The sequence below is a fragment of the Palaemon carinicauda genome, chromosome 32 (assembly GCF_036898095.1).
Source record: "Palaemon carinicauda isolate YSFRI2023 chromosome 32, ASM3689809v2, whole genome shotgun sequence".
Classification (NCBI taxonomy): domain Eukaryota; kingdom Metazoa; phylum Arthropoda; class Malacostraca; order Decapoda; family Palaemonidae; genus Palaemon; species Palaemon carinicauda.
Genome location: NC_090756.1, coordinates 26347532 through 26368736, shown reverse-complemented (window position 1 = coordinate 26368736; position 21205 = coordinate 26347532). Strand labels below are relative to the sequence as shown.

At 39.9% G+C, this 21205-nt stretch overlaps 1 protein-coding gene across 1 annotated transcript in view; it reads right to left on the bottom strand.

Annotated features, from left to right (window-relative positions):
- The window catches only part of LOC137625360 (uncharacterized), a 170442-nt gene extending 149572 nt beyond the window's left edge, over positions 1–20870 (bottom strand). The window contains exons 1-2 of the transcript XR_011040847.1: positions 20728–20870; positions 5726–5744 (exon numbers count right to left, since the gene is read on the bottom strand). The gene's annotated coding sequence lies outside the window, so the exon portion shown is untranslated. The remainder of the gene's footprint in view (positions 1–5725; positions 5745–20727) is intronic.
- Positions 20871–21205: the final 335 nt, after the last annotated feature.

Below are 21205 nucleotides of genomic sequence, written 5' to 3'. Positions count from 1 at the left end.
AAATCTTTGGATAAATGGTTTTTTATATAAATTCTTATAAAAATATTTTCTGTTATTAAAATGTCGTGTGAAGTATTTCTTCTAATTGTTAAATGAAGTTAATAAAAATTTCGTAATTTTTATATATAAACGATGTCCTTTTGCTTGACCTTGACCTTTAACCTTAACATGTATTAATTGGCGTGGGTTTTCATACACTCAAATATGAACCAAGTTTGAAGTTTCTGTGACAACGATGTCCAAACTTATAGCCGATTACGTGAATTGGACATTTTGGTTTACTGTGACCTTGACCTTTGACCTTGACCTTCCAAAATTTAATCAAATCCAGCTTTTTAAATAGCGGTTAATCCCTGAAAGTTTTATTACTCTATGATTAAAATTGTGGCCAGGAAGCTGTTCACAAACAAACAAACAGTTGATTAAGTGAATTGGACATTTTGCTTGACTGTGACCTTGACCTTTGACCTTGACCTTCCAAGATATAATGCATTTCCAGTTGTTTACACAACAGTTAATCCTTGCAAGTTTCATTCCTCTACGAATTCAATTGTGGTCAGGAAGCTGGTCACAAACAAACATACACACACACAAACAGGGGGTAAAACATAACCTCCTTCCAATTTCGTTGGCGGAGGTAAAACGTACCACTGGAGATACACATAGCCCAGGTTGGAAACCCCCTAAAACGTACCATTGGGTGTACACGTACCCCAGGTTGGGTATCACTAAAACGTACCACGGGGGTTACACATACCCTATGTTAGGAACCCCTAAACCGGACCACTGGGGGGTACACGTACTCCAGTTGGGAAACCCCTAGTGTACCACTAGGGGTACACGTACCCCATGTTGGGAAACCCCTAGTGTACCACTGGGGGGTACACGTACCCCAGGTTGGGAACCCCTATGACGTACCACTGGGGGTAAACATACCCCAGGTTGGGAACCCCTAAAACGTACCACAGGGGGTACACGTACCCCAGGTTGAGAACCCCTAAGACGTACCACTGGGGGTACACGTACCCCAGGTTGGAAACCCCAAGTGGAATCCCATAGCCTATAAGTATATACTGAAATGACAGACAAATATATTGGAAGAACTCAAACACCAGTAAGACGAGAACTAGCCAAACCACTAGCTTCCCCCCCCACCTAGTCTAGCTCCCCCCCCACCTAGTCTAGCTACCCCCACCTTGTCTAGCTACCCCCCCCCCCCACCTAGTCTAGCTACCCCCCCCCCACCTAGTCCTAGCTCCCCCCCCCCCCCACCTAGTCTCCCTACACTTCCTGTAATGTGAATCCACTCCGGATATTACCAACTTCAGCATCAGTTAAGCTGAAGGCTTCGGAAGATGTAGATTGAATTATTGTCTTCCCGTATGGAAGTACAAATATATAGGAGGAGTTTTTCTTAAGATTATATAGATATTGGTAGATATGATTTTATTAATATTTCAAGCGGAAATAATTTTGTTATTCATCACTGTCAAAAAGATATTGCTAAATTGCAATTAACATTTTACCTCCGTCAACGACATTGGAAGGAGGTTATGTTTTCACACGATGTTCATTTGTTTGTTTGGGAACAACTTCCTGGCCACAATTCAACTCACAGAGTAGTGAAACTTTCATGGATTAATTCTTATGTTGAGACGTGGAAGTGATTCAATTTTGAAAGTCCCAGGTCAAAGGTCAAGGTCAAAGATCGAGGTCAAAGGTCAAGGTCAAGGTATGCTCTCTACTGGGTGTTCCTCTAGTTCTGTTTGGGTTTACCTGATTTTGATTAATAGTATATATATATATATATATATATATATATATATATATATATATATATATATATATATATATATATATATATATATATATATATATATTTATATATATATATATATATATATATATATATATATATCCGTATATATATATATATATATATAAATATATATATAGAATATATATATGTATATATATATATATATATATATATATATATATATATATATATATATATATTTATATATATATATATATAAATATATATAAATATATATATATAAATATATATAAATATATATATATATATATATATATATATTTATATATATATATATATTTATATATATATATTATATATATATGTATATAATATAATATATATATATATATATATATATATATATATATATATAAACATGTGATCACGAACAAACACACGTACATACTTATGATAATTACAACTTAAGATGCAAATACTTAAGTTTAAAGGTCGCTCATGAATGGCAGAGGCAAGGGACAGTGACATTGCCCTATCAAGCAGGACAATGCCCTAGAGACTGACCATATATACATATGATCAGTTTACAAGCCCACTCTCTAATAGGCATGGACCAGGGAGGGCCAGGCAATGGCTGGTTTTGTGCCTACCCCTCTGATCAATTCAATAGTCACCTTTCCATTAAGCAAGGACCAAGAAGGGCCAGGCTATGGCTGCTTTGCTGTCTTCCATTAACTCTCTCTCTCTCTCTCTCTCTCTCTCTCTCTCTCTCTCCTCTCTCTCTCTCTCTCTCTCTCTCTCTCTAAGCAGTACTTATATGGTAGATCTTACCCCCCCTCTCTCTCTCTCTCTCTCTCTCTCTCTCTCTCTCTCTCTCTCTAAGCAGTACTTATATGGTAGATCTTAACCCCCCCCCCTCTCTCTCTCTCTCTCTCTCTCTCTCTAAGCAGAGTACTTATATGGTAGATCTTACCCCCCCCCTCTCTCTCTCTCTCTCTCTCTCTCTCTCTAAGCAGGTACTTATATGGTAGATCTTACCCCTCTCTCTCTCCTCTCTCTCTCCTCTCTCTCTCTCTCTCTCTCTCTCTCTCTAAGCAGTACTTATATGGTAGATCTTACCCCCCTCTCTCTCTCTCTCTCTCTCTCTCTCTCTCTCTCTCTCTCTCTCTCTCTCTCTCTCTCTAAGCGAGTACTTATATGGTAGATCTTACCCCCTCTCTCTCTCTCTCTCTCTCACTCTCTCTCTCTCTCTCTCTCTCTCTCTCTCTCTTTCTAAGCGAGTACTTATATGGTAGATCTTACCCCCTCTCTCTCTCTCTCTCTCTCTCTCTCTCTCTCTCTCTCTCTCTCTCTCTCCCTCTCTCTCTCTCTCTCTAAGCAGTACTTATATGGTAGATCTTACCCCCCCCCCCTCTCTCTCTCTCTCTCTCTCTCTCTCTCTCTCTCTCTCTCTCTCTAAGCAGTACTTATATGGTAGATTCTTACCCCCCCCCTCTCTCTCTCTCTCTCTCTCTCTCTCTCTCTCTAAGCAGTACTTATATGGTAGATCTTACCCCCCCCCTCTCTCTCTCTCTCTCTCTCTCTCTCTCTCTCTCTAAGCAGTACTTATATGTTAGATCTCTCTCTCTCTCTCTCTCTCTCTCTCTCTCTCTCACCAAGCAGTACTTACATCCAATGTAAGGCCTTACTTCAGTCTAATCAAATCTCATAAAAAATAACTGAAGAGAAATTGAATAGAAAATCCCTTTCACAACACAACCCTAAGACCAGTTAATCCACAGCTTTGACAAAGCAATTTGCTTTAACAAGAATAAAACACACACACACACACAAACACACAAACACACACACATTTTAGTTTTGAAGTCTCAGATCTCTGTACTATAGGCGAAGTCAGCCAGTAGTTCAATTATCTCCCGCCAGAGGGCCGAGACGAACTGGCGTTTGATCTTCCTTAAGCCTTTCTGGGGAGACCTTGAGATTAACAATAAGTCTTTTTCTATATGCTAGGGCTAATTGCCTTCTATTCTGAGAGAGAGAGAGAGAGAGAGAGAGAGAGAGAGAGAGAGAGAGAGAGAGAGAGAGAGAGAGAGAGATCCCCCTGTCAACATAATTAGAGAAATATATTCCCAAGAGTAATTAAAACTTCTCGTGGTATACGATCATTTAGCAATATCCTCTCTCTCTCTCTCTCTCTCTCTCTCTCTCTCTCTCTCTCTCTCTCTCTCTCTCTCTCAGTATCTTTTTAACTCTTAATTTGAAATCTAAAATCCGGCCACCATTTTGATCTAGTCAATAATTCGTTTTCATAACCCACTTATTCCGGAGAGAGAGAGAGAGAGAGAGAGAGAGAGAGAGAGAGAGAGAGAGAGAGAGAAAGGTCACATTTCACCTAACATTTCCTAACCATAAAAACTTAAGACCAGAATCTACAAAAACCTCCCTCGATTTTAACACCACCCATTGAGGGTGTGACGTCACTTAGCCCTGACCTTTTAAACGGCTCCCCTCTATTCCATAGGACACTGGCAAGAGGGAAGCTAAGTGGTCTGTTTAGACAAGGCCTACTGTATCCTCCTATAGCAATTCACCCTTTTCCCATGGACCAGTAAGCCTATTAGCTCCAAAATAAGTTATAAAAATCATATCTTATAATCCTCATTTGGTTATTTTTCAAGGACATAAGATCACCTACTTCATAAATGACCTATATGGCCGGGAGCACACTAGCGACTCTGTGGCGCCACAAAGCCACAGCATCGTGTGGCGGGGATGTGGTCTCCCATTGTTTTCAAGTTTTGCCGCGCAAACTAGCGACTGTGGCAAGCGACTGTGGCTCTCTGTCGCACATCCTCGCCACGGGCATGGCGTGGCTTTGTGGCGCCACAAAGCCACAGCATCGTGTGGCGGGGATGTGGTCTTCCATTGGTTTTCATTGTTTTCAAGTTTTGCCGCGCAAACTAGCGACTGTGGCAAGCGACTGTGGCTCTCTGTCGCTCATTCCCGCCAGAGGCGTGGCGTGGCTTTGTGGCGCCACAGAGTCGCTAGTGTGCTCCCGGCCTATACCTTGAGTCATTGATTGGTTGATTTAGAGTTCTCTGGCATCCTAACATAAAGGTCATTGATGCCCATGTCATTTGTTATAAATAAAAGAATATTCATTACAACCCTTCGTTTGTAAACTTAAATTTTTGGTCTGTCGCACGCAACCTGGTACCCGTATGGTGACCTATATTTTCCCATTGAATATTTCCCTTATCATCAAAACCATAGAAGCGGAGACACCCTTATAAAATTCAGATAGGTTTCAGAAGACCTGCTTCTGAAATCTAAAAATACCGCTAGCATAGTATAACACATTCTGCCCAAGAATCTTGGCAAGGATGAACTTTCCGTAAACAGTTTGGGCTTCATATAGATATCTCTACCTTGAGTCATTTATACCTCAAATCCCTTAATCGTTATCTTAAAATACTCAAGTTTCAAACACGTATATATATAATAAAGATAAAAACTTCTAGTTAATCAAACTATCGCAAATAAAAATGAACGAAAACTCAACTTTCCACAAACATGTTATCTTGAAAACCTCAAAATTCAAACACAAATATTACAATAAACAGATAAAAAATGTAAATTAATCAAATCATAGCCAAAACTTTTAACAAAAACTCAACCTTTCACAAAAATCGTATCTTAAAACACTCAAATTTCAAACACAAATCATATAATGAACAGTAAACAAATTAAAATTAATTAAACCATAATAAAAAATTAACAAAAACTAAAACCTTCCTCATAAAAAACTAAAACTAAACGCAGTTCAAAAATCAACATTAGAAGAAAACTCAAAGATAAAAATCACTGTAAAAACAAGATTTAATCTGAAACTCAATAAGACACAATTAACTTAAGAGAAATCATGAACAGCATATGTGTACTTACGTCCAGCCAACAGCATGATCTGGAATAAAAAGAAATGATAAAGATTAGCTTTGTATTAGAAAAAATGAGAGAGAGAGAGAGAGAGAGAGAGAGAGAGAGAGAGAGAGAGAGAGAGAGATTGTGGAATTGTACATATGTAATTGTTTACATAAATGAAAAATGAACTTGAATACATTGTTTAATAGAGAACACATTATACAGGATAATTAAACAGCTATCAAATAATCCCTTTATAATTGAAGATAATTTCACCGTGTTAAGGTATCCCTGCTAAGAGAGGGAACCACTGTATATATATATATATATATATATATATATATATATATATATATATATATATATATATATATATATATAATTCTTATTTTGGTATTAGAGTATTCGTAAGGGCTAATTTCAAATAATTCTTTAAGATTTCTGTAAAAACAGTCAGTACTACTGATACCGTTTTCTTTCTCTTGATACTGTTTTCTTTCTCTTGATACCGTTTTCTTTTTATTGGATATTCGAGGGGTGACTATAAGAAATCTACATAGTCGATACCTTATTGAATAGAAGCAAGATATTAGCCTGATAACTGAATGATATTGGAGGGTTATCTTCACTCTTCCCTTAAAAAATATCATGCACAAAAAAGAATTAATCATTTGAGTTAAAAACCTGAATATATATCCATTTTCTCAACGGAGAATTTAACCGTGGGAAGATTATTGAAATGTAGAGTCTATGAAGAAGTAATATTCCACCTTCCCTGGAGTAACTTTTATTAAGTCCTCCGTCTTGGGCGTTCCAAGGGAGGGGAAGGCACATTCCAGGCGATATCGCCTTCAGATACAACGTCAAGTTTATGATCTGGAATTCTGGATCGAAATTCCTTGAGTAAAACAGAAATTACTCTTAAAATCTCTGGATGCAAAATGCTGGGAAAAGAGTTGTGGTTTGCCAAGATTATTCTAAGTTTGGAAGTTGATATTTTCCATGATATATATATATATATATATATATATATATATATATATATATATATATATATATATATATATATATAGATATATATATAGATATTATATATATATATATATACATATATATATATATATATATATATAGATATATATATAGATATATATATATATATATATATATATATATATATATATATATATATATATATATCAACCTCAATGGTAGAATTAGGTATTAAATGCCATTGTGGTTGCTATTCACATTGATTAAAATCACGAGTGTTAGTGATATACATTCATTAATTTATACATTATATATATATATATATATATATATATATATATATATATATATATATATACAGTTGTCCTTCCTGAATGCTGTCAGTACGGCAAAAGAAAAAGGTAACACATTATAGAAACTACGAAAGCTCGCAGGCTACTAAATGTTAGCTAGACCCATCCTGCACATGCGCTGTAGCTAACCGTTCCCTGATCACGTTTTCAATTAGGGCCAACATCTGCCTTATCTCGGATACAAATCTCATTTGCGTTTGATGACGCCTCGATTTTTAGGAAATATTTCCTTAAAATAAGTATTCTTAAACCTCTTGGTTTCTATACAGCTCATTTGGGTTCTCCGCTGCCTTTGTGCTGGATATGCTAGTGAATCTATGGGTAATATGAGCAATAGAAAATGTCTATAAAATATTGCTTACGGTGCACTACCCCCTACGGAGGCACCTAAAGGGTGCAACCTTCCAGTTTCTCAACAAGCTTTCATCAACAAGAGTGAGCTGTAGGCCGGATGCAACAATCCACAAGAGTGAGCTGTAGGCTAGATGCCAACTCCAAGAGTGAGCTGTAGGCCGGATGCAACAATCCACAAGAGTGACCTCTAGGCTGGATGCAATCCACAAGAGTGAGCTGTAGGCTGGATGGAATCCACAAGAGTGAGCTGTAGGCCGGATGCACTCAACAAGAGTGAGCTGTAGGCCGGATGCAACAATCCACAAGAGTGAGCTGTAGGCTGGATGCAATCCACAAGAGTGAGCTGTAGGGTAGACGCAATCCACAAGAGTGAGCCGTAGACCGGATGCAACAATCCACAAGAGTGACCTGTAGGCTGGATGCAATCCACAAGAGTGAGCTGTAGGCCAGATGCAACAATCCACAAGAGTGAGCTGTAGGGTGGATGAAATCCACAAGAGTGAGTTGTAGGCTGGATGCAATCCACAAGAGTGAGCTGTAGGCTGGATGTAATCCACAAGAGTGAGCTCTAGGCTGGATGTAATCCACAAGAGTGAGCTGTAGGCCGGATGCAACAATCCACAAGAGTGAACTGTAGGCTGGATGCCATCTCCAAGAGTGAGCTGTAGGCTGGATGCAATCCACAAGAGTGGTCTCTAGGCTGGATGCAATCCACAAGAGTGAGCTGTAGGCCGGATGCAACAATCCACAAGAGTGATCTGTATGCCAGATGCAATCCACAAGAGTGAGCTGTAGGCTGGATGTAATCCACAAGAGTGAGCTGTAGGCCGGATGCAACAATCCACAAGAGTGATCTGTATGCCAGATGCAATCCACAAGAGTGAGCTCTAGGCTGGATGTAATCCACAAGAGTGAGCTGTAGGCCGGATGCAACAATCCACAAGAGTGATCTGTATGCCAGATGCAATCCACAAGAGTGAGCTCTAGGCTGGATGCAATCCACAAGAGTGAGCTGTAGACTGGATGCCATCTCCAAGAGTGACCTGTAGGCTGGATGCAATCCACATGAGTGAGCTGTAGGCTGGATGCACTCAACAAGAGTGAGCTGTAGACCGGATGCAACAATCCACAAGAGTGAGCTGTAGGCTGGATGCCATCTCCAAGAGTGAGCTGTAGGCTGGATGCAATCCACAAGAGTGAGCTCTAGGCTGGATGCAATCCACAAGAGTGAACTGTAGGCTGGATGCCATCTCCAAGAGTGAGCTGTAGGCTGGATGCAATCCACAAGAGTGAGCTCTAGGCTGGATGCAATCCACAAGAGTGAGCTGTAGGCCGGATGCAACAATCCACAAGAGTGATCTGTATGCCAGATGCAATCCACAAGAGTGAGCTCTAGGCTGGATGTAATCCACAAGAGTGAGCTGTAGGCCGGATGCAACAATCCACAAGAGTGATCTGTATGCCAGATGCAATCCACAAGAGTGAGCTCTAGGCTGGATGTAATCCACAAGAGTGAGCTGTAGACTGGATGCCATCTCCAAGAGTGACCTGTAGGCTGGATGCAATCCACAAGAGTGAGCTGTAGGCTGGATGCACTCAACAAGAGTGAGCTGTAGACCGGATGCAACAATCCACAAGAGTGAGCTGTAGGCTGGATGCCATCTCCAAGAGTGAGCTGTAGGCTGGATGCAATCCACAAGAGTGAGCTCTAGGCTGGATGCAATCCACAAGAGTGAGCTGTAGGCCGGATGCAACAATCCACAAGAGTGATCTGTATGCCAGATGCAATCCACAAGAGTGAGCTCTAGGCTGGATGTAATCCACAAGAGTGAGCTGTAGGCCGGATGCAACAATCCACAAGAGTGATCTGTATGCCAGATGCAATCCACAAGAGTGAGCTGTAGACTGGATGCCATCTCCAAGAGTGAGCTGTAGGCTGGATGCACTCAACAAGAGTGAGCTGTAGACCGGATGCAACAATCCACAAGAGTGAGCTGTAGACTGGATGTAATCCACAAGAGTGAGCTGTAGACTGGATGCCATCTCCAAGAGTGAGCTGTAGGCTGGATGCACTCAACAAGAGTGAGCTGTAGACCGGATGCAACAATCCACAAGAGTAAGCTGTAGGCTGGATGTAATCCACAAGAGTGAGCTGTAGACTGGATGCCATCTCCAAGAGTGAGCTGTAGGCTGGATGCACTCAACAAGAGTGAGCTGTAGACCGGATGCAACAATCCACAAGAGTGAGCTGTAGGCTGGATGTAATCCACAAGAGTGAGCTGTAGACTGGATGCCATCTCCAAGAGTGAGCTGTAGGCTGGATGCACTCAACAAGAGTGAGCTGTAGACCGGATGCAACAATCCACAAGAGTGAGCTGTAGGCTGGATGTAATCCACAAGAGTGAGCTGTAGACTGGATGCCATCTCCAAGAGTGAGCTGTAGGCTGGATAAACTCAACAAGAGTGAGCTGTAGACCGGATGCAACAATCCACAAGAGTGAGCTGTAGGCTGGATGTAATCCACAAGAGTGAGCTGTAGGCTGGATGGAATCCACAAGAGTGAGCTGTAGGCTGGATGGAATCCACAAGAGTGAGCTGTAGGCTGGATGCACTCAACAAGAGTGAGCTGTAGACTGGATGCCATCTCCAAGAGTGAGCTGTAGGCTGGATGGAATCCACAAGAGTGAGCTGTAGGCTGGATGCACTCAACAAGAGTGAGCTGTAGACCGGATGCAACAATCCACAAGAGTGAGCTGTAGGCTGGATGCAATCCACAAGAGTGAGCTGTAGACTGGATGCCATCTCCAAGAGTGAGCTGTAGGCTGGATGCACTCAACAAGAGTGAGCTGTAGACCGGATGCAACAATCCACAAGAGTGAGCTGTAGGCTGGATGTAATCCACAAGAGTGAGCTGTAGACTGGATGCCATCTCCAAGAGTGAGCTGTAGGCTGGATGCACTCAACAAGAGTGAGCTGTAGACCGGATGCAACAATCCACAAGAGTGAGCTGTAGGCTGGATGTAATCCACAAGAGTGAGCTGTAGACCGGATGCAACAATCAATGAGAGTGAGCTGTAGGCTGGATGCAATCCACAAGAGTGAGCTGTATGCCAGATGCAATCCACAAAAGTGAGCTGTAGGCTGGATGGAATCCACAAGAGTGAGCTGTAGGCTGGATGCACTCAACAAGAGTGAGCTGTAGACCAGATGCAACAATCCACAAGAGTGACCTGTAGGCTGGATGCAATCCACAAGAGTGAGCTGTAGGCTGGATGCAATTCACAAGAGTGAGCTCTAGACTAGATGCAATCCACAAGAGTGAGCTGTAGGCTGGATGCAATCCGCAAGAGTGAGCTGTAGGGTAGACGCAATCCACAAGAGTGAGCTGTAGACCGGATGCAACAATCCACAAGGGTGAGCTGTAGGGTAAACGCAATCCACAAGCCTATCAAAAATACGCTAAGCGCAGTAGTATCACTCACACACAGCTACGGTCTGCAGAGTTGCAGGAGCCCGTGCTTGGCCACAAGGCCAGACAATCTATAAGCAAGCAATTTACACGAGACAATATCAGGCGACTGCATCTTCCGAAATACAAATTACGTATCGTTTCACGATAATAAGAACCCATTTTCCCAATAAGATTCTCCATTTGCTCAAATTATGGGAGAAACTGCAATTCACAGTTTTGCACACTAGCAAGTTTTGGTGTTAGTGTGATCTTAATCTGTAAATTTCTGGCTGAACAGGACAGCTGCGAGCATGGCCTTACTGTCCTATAAGAAATTGAATTTATCATGAAGGCTGGACACGTCGGACAAGGCAAGAGAAATTTCAGGTTTTAGGAAGGTCATGGTCTTCTGCAAATCAGATCCATACAAATTGCTTTAAAATTGTGTGAATCCAGGATGAATAGGCCTAGTCTGTAATCGTCTGAGCACTAGAGCGTAGCCTACTCCACGTTTGGAGACAACTCCTCATTTGAGACGACTGAAGCCCCATGATAGTGCAAACCATATGCGAAGGCGAGTATATTATCTTCAAATAAAACCTTAACTCTATGGTAGTTTTATTTACTCTATGGTCTTTGTAGCATTCGTCAAGTTTAACGTCAACAAATTTCAAGAAACTGGATCCAGGACACTGGTGCCCGTACTGAGCATGAATCTTCTGCCAAATGTTGTCCAGTGATGTTAGATGCTTTGAAATAGTATATACTGATTAATAACATAGTAGTAATTAACAATCTGACCAATTATAGGGTCTATTTGTTGAAGTATCTGAGCAGTACTTACGTTTGTTTTCATGAATACAATCAGTTTCAACTGCCCCGGCTGGGAGCAACAGCTGACTTTTCGCTCAAAGTAAAACCATACTCAAAATTGGGTTCAAAATTTTGGTCCAACAGCAAGATGCACATCAGATTCTCGTGCAATTTTTATAGAGACAGGACAAACTCATTTCAACTCAATAGCTATTGCTTGGGTACCCTAAAGAAATCATAAAGAGCACGCGTGAAGGAGCGATATTACACGAAATTATACTTGACATCTTAAGGCAAATAACTTACTTTTCCTCAAGTACAGAAGTTAATAGAACATTAGCCAAGGTTAAGTACAGGAGATAAAACCTATTTGTTGAAGGTAATTCACTACAGGTTGTGATAGGCCAATTACAGGGGCCTGTGTCTGGCTAGATGGACCAGGCAACCTACAATGAGGTAAGTGTGTAAGTTGTCAACTCTGTGAAATTCATTTGACATTCTGTATTGTGTAAAACCAAGAAAAACAAGTACATATGAACAAAAGAAGGCTAATAAGTGCAACTGTTAACAGTAGGTGACATATTTTATCATATTAACCAATATTGACGTTGGTGAAATATAACAACGATCTGAAAAATTTGGGTGACTTGACTATTCTAAAGCGTTTTCTTTTAGAAATTGCTTCTCAGCACGGGCTCTTGTTTCATAACTGCCATTATTCATCTAATCAATCCCGTTTCCTCCAAAATATTTCTAATATTAAGAAAAGGAAGGTTTATACAGTATATGTAGGCTAAAGTAACTTGTGTATAGGCAAAAGTTAGAAATTTCAATAATGGCCCTTTCTGATTATTTTGAGAACTGTTCCAGATAGTTTCAAACTTTATAAACACAGGCTCTTGGTCATCTAAAACCTATAAATATAAAGATCTAATATATATTTTAATTATCTAATAGATTATTGTTTTAGCTTGAGCCCGCTCAGAAATTCTTGGTCTAAAATTATCCTTCAGATAAAAAAAATATGAAATATAATTCTTCCATAGCTATTTTTATCTCTATCAATAAGTTTATGTATCCTACCACACTAAAATATCTTTTTTATTATTTCAAATATAACTTGAACATAGCTTATTCATATAAAATTTCTAAATAATTCTCAAAATTTAATCTTACCATAAAAATGCATCATTTGCCATTGTGGCATACAAGATGTGAAATGGTGTAATATTTTACCTACTATATGAATTGCTAGACCATAGTCCATTTCTTTTATCGAGGCAGATTTGCACAGACTCGCAGCGGTGCCCTTTTAGCTCGGAAAAGTTTTCTGATCGCTGATTGGTTGGAATTATCTCGTCCAACCAATCAGCGGTCAGGAAACTTTTCCGAGCTAAAAAGGGCACCGCTGCGAGTCGGTGCAAATCGGTATCGCTAAAAGAAATTGAATATAGTTCCCTATTTTTCATAAGTACAATTAAGAAATTTCAGTAATAGTATATAAATTGACTACTTGGAATGTGGAAGTAGTATTCCCAATCATCAGTATATTAATCAGAACGAATGTGGAATTTGATATGTACAAATGGCTTCATAAATCTAGATAAACTATATTCGATGCCTACAGCCTGGGACCGAGCTGGAAGATGTCTTGCTTCTTTCCATAGCTAACATCTTAGGTATACCTGGTCCTGGATACCGTCAGGAACGAAATTCTATACGTCGGCACCGTTGTCAGTGCGAGCCGTATGAGCGTGGTTGTAGACGGCGGTTCGGCTGATATGAGCAGCGGGCGGAAGCTTAGAGCTGGAATCACAATAGGCTTTTTTTTTGCGAGCAGCGAGCCGTTGCTGCCCAAAATGGAAAGCGCGAGAGGTTGTTGCTCGAGATATTGGCTTCCCGACTGGATGGGAAGCAGCGCGCATAATGTAAACACATAAGATGGCGGCTTCAAATAAGACGTGCTCTTGCTTGGCAATCTTGGGTCAAACAAGCCTCAAGGGAATAAAAATCTGCTTTGTTCATCCTGTGGTAGTTGTAAAATTCTTCAATTCACGTAATATACCGATAATACATATTACTGCAACAGTTAGAAAATTTCTGGATGCCATGATGATATTAGCTAATCGGTTTCGTTTAACTTTTTCCTATTTTCCTCGAACTGCAAGATCATAGTGTGACGCTACAACGCTGTCACTCGCTATCATCAGCTGGAGGTTGGCAGAAACCTCGAGCAAGAAATGACTAGTGTTATTCCACCACAAGTAGCTAAGCTCCTACATCGATAATGGTAATCAGTCTTGTATGGAACTAATGGAGAACAGAAATTTCATATAGCTCGTGCAAAAGTTCGCATGAGCACGCACATATAAACTTACAGATACACAAGTGTCCGCAGCTTCCCTCATTGTAACCTATGATTACTACAGAGAAGTTCTTCTTGCAGGAAGAATGAAATGAAGTCTCTCAAAAGGTCTTTTCAAAATATCTCTGGTGATTTTCGACTAAAGGTACCCAACTGTCGGATTGGTGTCTTTGGTTTCAGTCAGCAAGAGCATAAGGTTAACGAACTACTTTTACGTTGATAGAAGCTATACCTACTTTGTCTTGGATGGGGTAGGTACTAACACCCTAGGCTAGGGTGAGGGCGAAATCACAAGCTGTATCATTTGTATGTATTTATCCCAGCTATACGAGCCCTACCTTTAAAAGAAATGGTGGGTAGCCTACAACAGAAATTTTCATCCGTTTTTCTTGACCATAGAAATATATGCTAATACGGACATATGTGCACAACTAGCATACATGCTCATGAGTATGCATCTTTCTATAGTCAATTCTCTTTAGCGAGGAAGATTTACACCGACTCGCATGGGTGCCCTTTTAGCTCGGAAAAGTTTCCTGATCGCTGATTGGTTGTTCATGATAATTCTAACCAATCAGAAAGCAGGAAACTTTTCCAAGCTAAAAGGGCACCGCTGCGAGTCGATGCAAATGAGCCTCATTAAAAGAAATTGAGTATAGTAACTTTCTTGGACTTTTCTTACAGGAAGAAGCAAAAAAGCCCAAGAAAGGCTTTTCATAAGAGTAAGCGCTCCTCTACCTCAAGTATACAGTATCCACGGATGCTATAAAGTCGCAGGATACATGTAGCACAATGGCATTACATACTCTTTGCCATTATCAACTACAGTATATCAAAACCTTACAGTTGCAACATGGGTTTAAAATTTTAAATGGGTTTAATAGCAAGAGAGGATGAAGGAATGGAGGTAAAGTAGCAGACAAAAAGATGGGGACAGCTGCGTATGTTAAGCCACCTCACTTGCACGATTTTCATGCTGTCCAATGCGTCGTGTAAGTGAAAGTCTTCGTATAGTGAAGAAGGGTGAGAGGGTGCTTAGGTGAGAATTTTGAAATTTCAAAATATTTTGGCACGCATAAATTTTCATAGTATTTTACCTTTAACACCTCGCGCGAAAACTTTAATCGCTGACACGACGCATTGCAGAAACGAAAACTGTGCAATTGTCACGATTTTCATGCTGTCCAATGCGTCGTGTAAGTGAAAGTCTTTGTGTAGTGAGTGAAGGGTGAGAGGGTGCTTAGGTGAGAATTTTGAAATTTCAAAAATTTGCCACGCATAAATTTTCATACTATTTTACCTTTAACACCTTGCGCGAAAACTTTAATCGCTGACACGACGCATTGCAGAAACGAAAACTGTGCAAGAGAAAGCATTGGGTAGCTAAGCCAACACTCGCGATTCTCCCAACATATCCACAGATGCAATGTAAAATCTACATGAATATAACGATCATAAACTTTGCCCTAAAGCTCTATTCCAAGAATCTCCATATTCTTCATCTTCAATCAAAAGCGATCATACTGGCGAAATGGTATATTTTCAAGACACAGTAGTGTGTAGGTTCAAAGAAATACACTTTTCTATAACATAACTTAAATATAATTGTTGTTAGTGGATTGAATTTATGTTAGTCCATAAGGACTGGGAGGCTCCTCATCGCCAATTTCAGTAGTTTTCTCTGGTATTCTTGCCTTGTGATGGGCCGGCACCACCCTGCATCGTAATTGGCAGCCCCTTTCTAACAGCTGATTTATGTACACATAATTTATGATCAGCTGATTGACGTATAAGGGTAACATCAAGTGTCTCTAGGTCTAAAGACCGAAGAGGAAAGATTTAGCTCGAGATGAACGGCACTATTGGAAATCCACAGATACATTAATGCTCTGGTACACTTCCATCACGACGACATGGCCTGAGCCAAAAAAACGGATTTTGAGCTTAGCGAAAAATCTATTTTTGGGTGAGGTAGCCATGTCGTCCTGATGGACCCACCCTCTTTTGGGACAAAAGGATAATGAAACCCTCCCTATAGTACTGTATCTGCATCACCTACAAAGCTACAAAGAATGACGGTGGCGCCTCGGGTGGCAGACAGGCGCACCATTTGCGGTACATTAGTGACTCGTCGAGAGCGATGTCTCTGGAACGACTCGCCCTATTCTTGCCTCTCTTTCCCCTCGTAGTGAAAGCTCTGTTAGGGGTGTAGATAGCCATGAGACGTGTCAAGAATACGTCCTCTGATATTACGCGATATCCCTTAGTAAAATTTTAAGGGATATTCGCTCCAGGAGTTAGAATTCTGGATACCTTTGGTAAATTCTCTGGGATATATCACTGTAGTCAAATATACCTAGGAAGCTACCTTTGAAGGAACTTCCATCAGGACGACATGGCTACCTCACCCAAAAATAGATTTTTCGCTACGCTCAAAATCCGTTTTATGTACACAATGATAATAATAATAAAACAAATTATAAGACTCAAGTGGCCAGTAATTATAGGGAATTACGATACTTTGATAGCGAACGATGCTGATGGGGTGTGTATAACATCGATGAATTGATTGCCAGACCAGAGGAGCAACGAGATAATGTTTATTTTTGGGCCCAAGCCATGTCGTCCTGATGGAAGGTTCCTTCAGTGGCTTCCTAGGGTATATTTAACTACAGTGGATATTCCCAGAGAATTAAACTAAAGGTTATCACAGAATTCTAACTTCTGGTGCGAGTACCCTAAAGGTTTCCCTCTAGGATATCGTATATCAACAGGGGACGCATGTATTAACACGCCACATAGCTATCTGCACCCCATATAGAGTTAACACTTCGATATGGAAAGGTGGCTGAGTTTATTTCCGAGCAAAGAGAGCCACGGCAGAGCAAAGTCCATTTGAGAGAAGTCTGCAAGGCTAGGTTAGGCAAGCTTCTGTATATTTAGCCTACATTAGAAATTAGATGATGCTGGGCAGTTCAGCGTTTTCCCATCTCTCAACGGCAATATTTCTACAATGACTTTTAAAAGTCCTTTTCTTCATATTTACAATTATCTTCAAGCTACACGAATCAACTGTGAAAAGGTAGCAGCCAGCCACGATGCAAAATGTTGGTACAGTAGTCGATCAGAAGGTAAAAATACAAGGGAGGACTAATCTACACAAGGTCCTGGGCTAACATTCGGCGCTAATGTGCAACTGGGGGGGGCTAACCCCCACAGGTGCACTATGAAGTAAGAGTACGAGAGGTTAGACAATAGGATAAAAGTTTAAGAAAAGGAGTTGGAACGAAGGTACGGTATAGTGGAAAAGAAGACTCCGATAGCAGCTATGAGCCAAAAGGCAAAGAAAATCAAGTAACGTTCGTTCGTTAGGTCGATTGCCTGAAGTTTTCTCCGGACGGGGGCTTATTGACAAAATGTCATAGCCCCCAAAACATTAAGTAATTGTTTGTCTAGATTGCCCGGGCCTTGTGCCCGGACGGGGGCTTTCTGACAAAGTGCTTCCCATGCCGGGAATCAAACCCGGGCCTCCAGGGTGAAAGCCAGGTATCCTAAGCCTTTAAGTAGTACCTACAGTTCACCTCTTGAGGCTGATTGACGACACTAACCCCTTATTTTGATGACTATTGTAGGTACTGCACAATTTCCTCATGAAATAAACACCGTTTTAAATAGAAAACCATTTTCGTTTCAGTGGAAGCAAATTACCAATTAAGTCTGTATCATAGTGGAGGAAATAAAAGTTAGCCCCATATAATGGATTTTGACGTAGGAAAAATCTATTTATGGGCTCAAGCCATGTCGTCCTGATGGAAGTTCCTTCCAGCAGCTTCCTACTGTATAATATTTCTGCGAGTGATATTACAAGAGAATTACCGTCAGGTATCACGGGGTTCTAACTCATGGAACGACTATCCTAAGATATCGTGTATAATCAGGGACGTATCCGTAGATAACCATAGATATCTGCACCCCAAACAGACTTAAACCAGTCTAGGAATGGGAGCTGTATCAAAATTAGGGACTTGGCTGTTTAAAAGAGAGGAGGCAGGATTTATGTAGTAGGATAGCCTCCACCTTTGTTCTCAGCCTTAACACCCAGGGAAATGCCAAAAAAGATAAATGAGACATAATTAGGCCTGGCAACAAACTGACTAAAAGTGACTTTAGGGCTATGAGACTAATATGTTCTGAAACTGTAACCTTAAACTTAGCTTGAAATGTTTTCCGATACTTCCCTGATTATACACGATATCTACGGATAGTCATTTCAGAGTTAGAACCCTGTGATACCTGACGGTAATTCTCTTGTAATATCACTCGCAGAGATATTATACAGTAGGAAGCTACCGAAGAGACCTTCCATCCGGACGACATGGCTCGAGCCCAAAGATAGATTTTTCCTACGTCAAAATCCATTTTAAATATCTATTATTATACACAAACATGATTACAGTACAATTACAAAAGGCTTGCATTAGTGAAACCTTAGGCCTATATTCACAGGAATGCATTCTAGCCTAACACAAATTAGGAAACTTGGCCCCAAAATTCCATAACCATGAGCAACCTATATCCTGCTGCGCCTGTAACGTCCTAAGACTAGATTAGGCCAGATGTATGCTTCCGTAACTTTAGCAACCCAAGAATTAATTGTTTGACGATTCAATAGTACGAAGGTTTGATAGTACGAAGGTTCGATAGTCCGAAGGTTCGATAGTCTGAGGGTTCGATAGCCCGAAGGTTCGATAGTCTGAAGGTTCGATAGCCCGAAGATTCGATAGTCCGAAGGTTCGATAGTGTGAAGGTTCGATACTCCGAAAATTCGATAGTCCGAAGATTCGATAGTCCCAAGGTTCAATAGTCCAAAGATTTGATAGTCCCAAGGTTCAACAGTCCAAAAGATTTGACAGCCCCAAGGTTCAATAGTCCGACGGTTCGATAACCGCACGAGGCAAGTATTTAAGTATTCAGTACTGTATACATTTGTTACACACATACATTACTGTAATATTTCTTACATAAAAGAATTATTACCATATGTCTATCAACCGTTAAATGTTCCTATTAACAAGCGATAATTGTGACTCCGTAAAAACGGTCCCGTATTTCTAGTGATTCGACAGTACAGTCCGATAGTTTGACAGTTCGATACCCGCATTGGCGAGTATTATAACGTTACTGAATCTTAATCCTTTAATAGAGGTAAATCACTTAGTTCCAATAGTTTCTTATCCACCGTGGCTTGCTTCGCTCGCAACTTAACATTATCTCATTACTATTCTGTTCCGGCAAACGGTATATGGATGTGCTGCGCACGCCAGCCACACTGGCGAGCATTTTGACTGTCATATTAAAGAGGCGCCGGACAATCGAGTAGAGCCGTAAAAAATACACGGCGTATAATATAAGAAGGATCACAACAAAAGCTTACCTGCCTTCATGATAATTGTCATTGGACATAATCTGTTCATTCTAAAACTGTTTTGGCTAGTTAAGATAATTTTGAATTATAATATCCAGAATTAGTGCTTCCATAAGATCAGTATGAGATATAAACTTTTTTGGGGGCCTCGAGCCATGTCGTCCTGATGGAAGTTCCCTTCGGCAGCTTCCTACTGTATAATATTTCTGCGAGTGATATTACAAGAGAATTACCATCACGTATCACTTGGTTCTAACCCCCGGAACGACTATCCGAAGATATTGTGTATAATCAGGGACATATCCGTAGATAACCGTGAGAGATATAAACTTTTTACATGGGTTGCCGAGGCAATAGCCCATGACACACGTAAGGTTAGGCAATTGAAGACCGATATAGACTTACAACAGATGACCAAAAGTAAAAAGTATATAAACTATCGAAACTCCCAATTTAGCCCATATAGGCCTACAATCAACCAAAAAGATAACAACCCACTAAAACAATAGGCCTACGTCCCCTAGCTACCGCAGTGCGGCAGGCTTTTCGTTATGACATAGGACTAGGCAAACAGTCCCTAAAGTAGCGCAAAGTGTTTAATATATAGTAGTATACCTAAGGAGCCTATTTAAACCTCAAAAAGGTCAAAAAATAAAATTTTGTAAAAATACATCTAAAATTAGGTCTACCCACAAACTCATCATAATACAGGGAAGGGGGGGGGGCATATCTCTTGTCTCAGGGGGCCCACACACCCCCATTTTTCTCAATGTACCCCCAAACTAACCTAACTTAAATCCTAAGGTACCACAAACTTATATATCCATTACCAATATTACAAATATTAATTCAAGTATATATACTTTGAAAATACATATATATTAATTCAAATAGGCCTATGTATACTTTAAAAATACATATATATTAACTCCAGAAGGCCTACATATACTTTAAAAATATCTTGGCCTATATAAATTTAAAATTAATTTGTTCCATGAAACATTTTATTCAGTTTTAAGCATTTAAAGCGATTTCTACAATCATTTAAATGGCATATTTTTCATCTATACGATGGTCCACACTAGCCACCTTGAAATCTATCCATATTATCACCTTAGTAATTAATAACAATGAATAAAATTATATATTTTTCATTTATAATAAAAATAAATGATAAAAACAGGAGTTATTACATTGGCCACAAAGTTCACGTTTAGAAAAAAAAAAACTTTTAAAATAATGAAAATTTGGGAATAAATAAGCTTTTCTCACCAATGAACTTTATCCCAATTTATTCTTGAATAAATCCTTTATCCTTATTTGTGATTTACGTAATTAATAACGATCAATTACCACTGTAATTAACGAAAATCACTTAATAAAATTCACTGTAATTTGGCGGTAACAGTAGAGCGTCATCTGGTGGCGAGACAGTAAACTAAGTTAACTAACCAGAAATATATTTTTGGCTCAAAATTATATATAATAAAAAAACAATATATTTTCTTTCATAAATATATACTGTAGATTTAATTGCATGAATTCTTAAGCAAGAGCCCGTGTTCAGCACAATTATAGCAAGTAAATGTCATAATTATTAAAATAGGTTTATCCAAGATGGGTAAAAATACCTTCAACATAACAGTAGAGTTATTGTTAATATTGTTATTATCCAAGCTACAACCCTAATTGAAAAAGCAGGATACTACAATATGTAAGAGATTTGGGGGAGGGTTTTAGCCAAGGACAC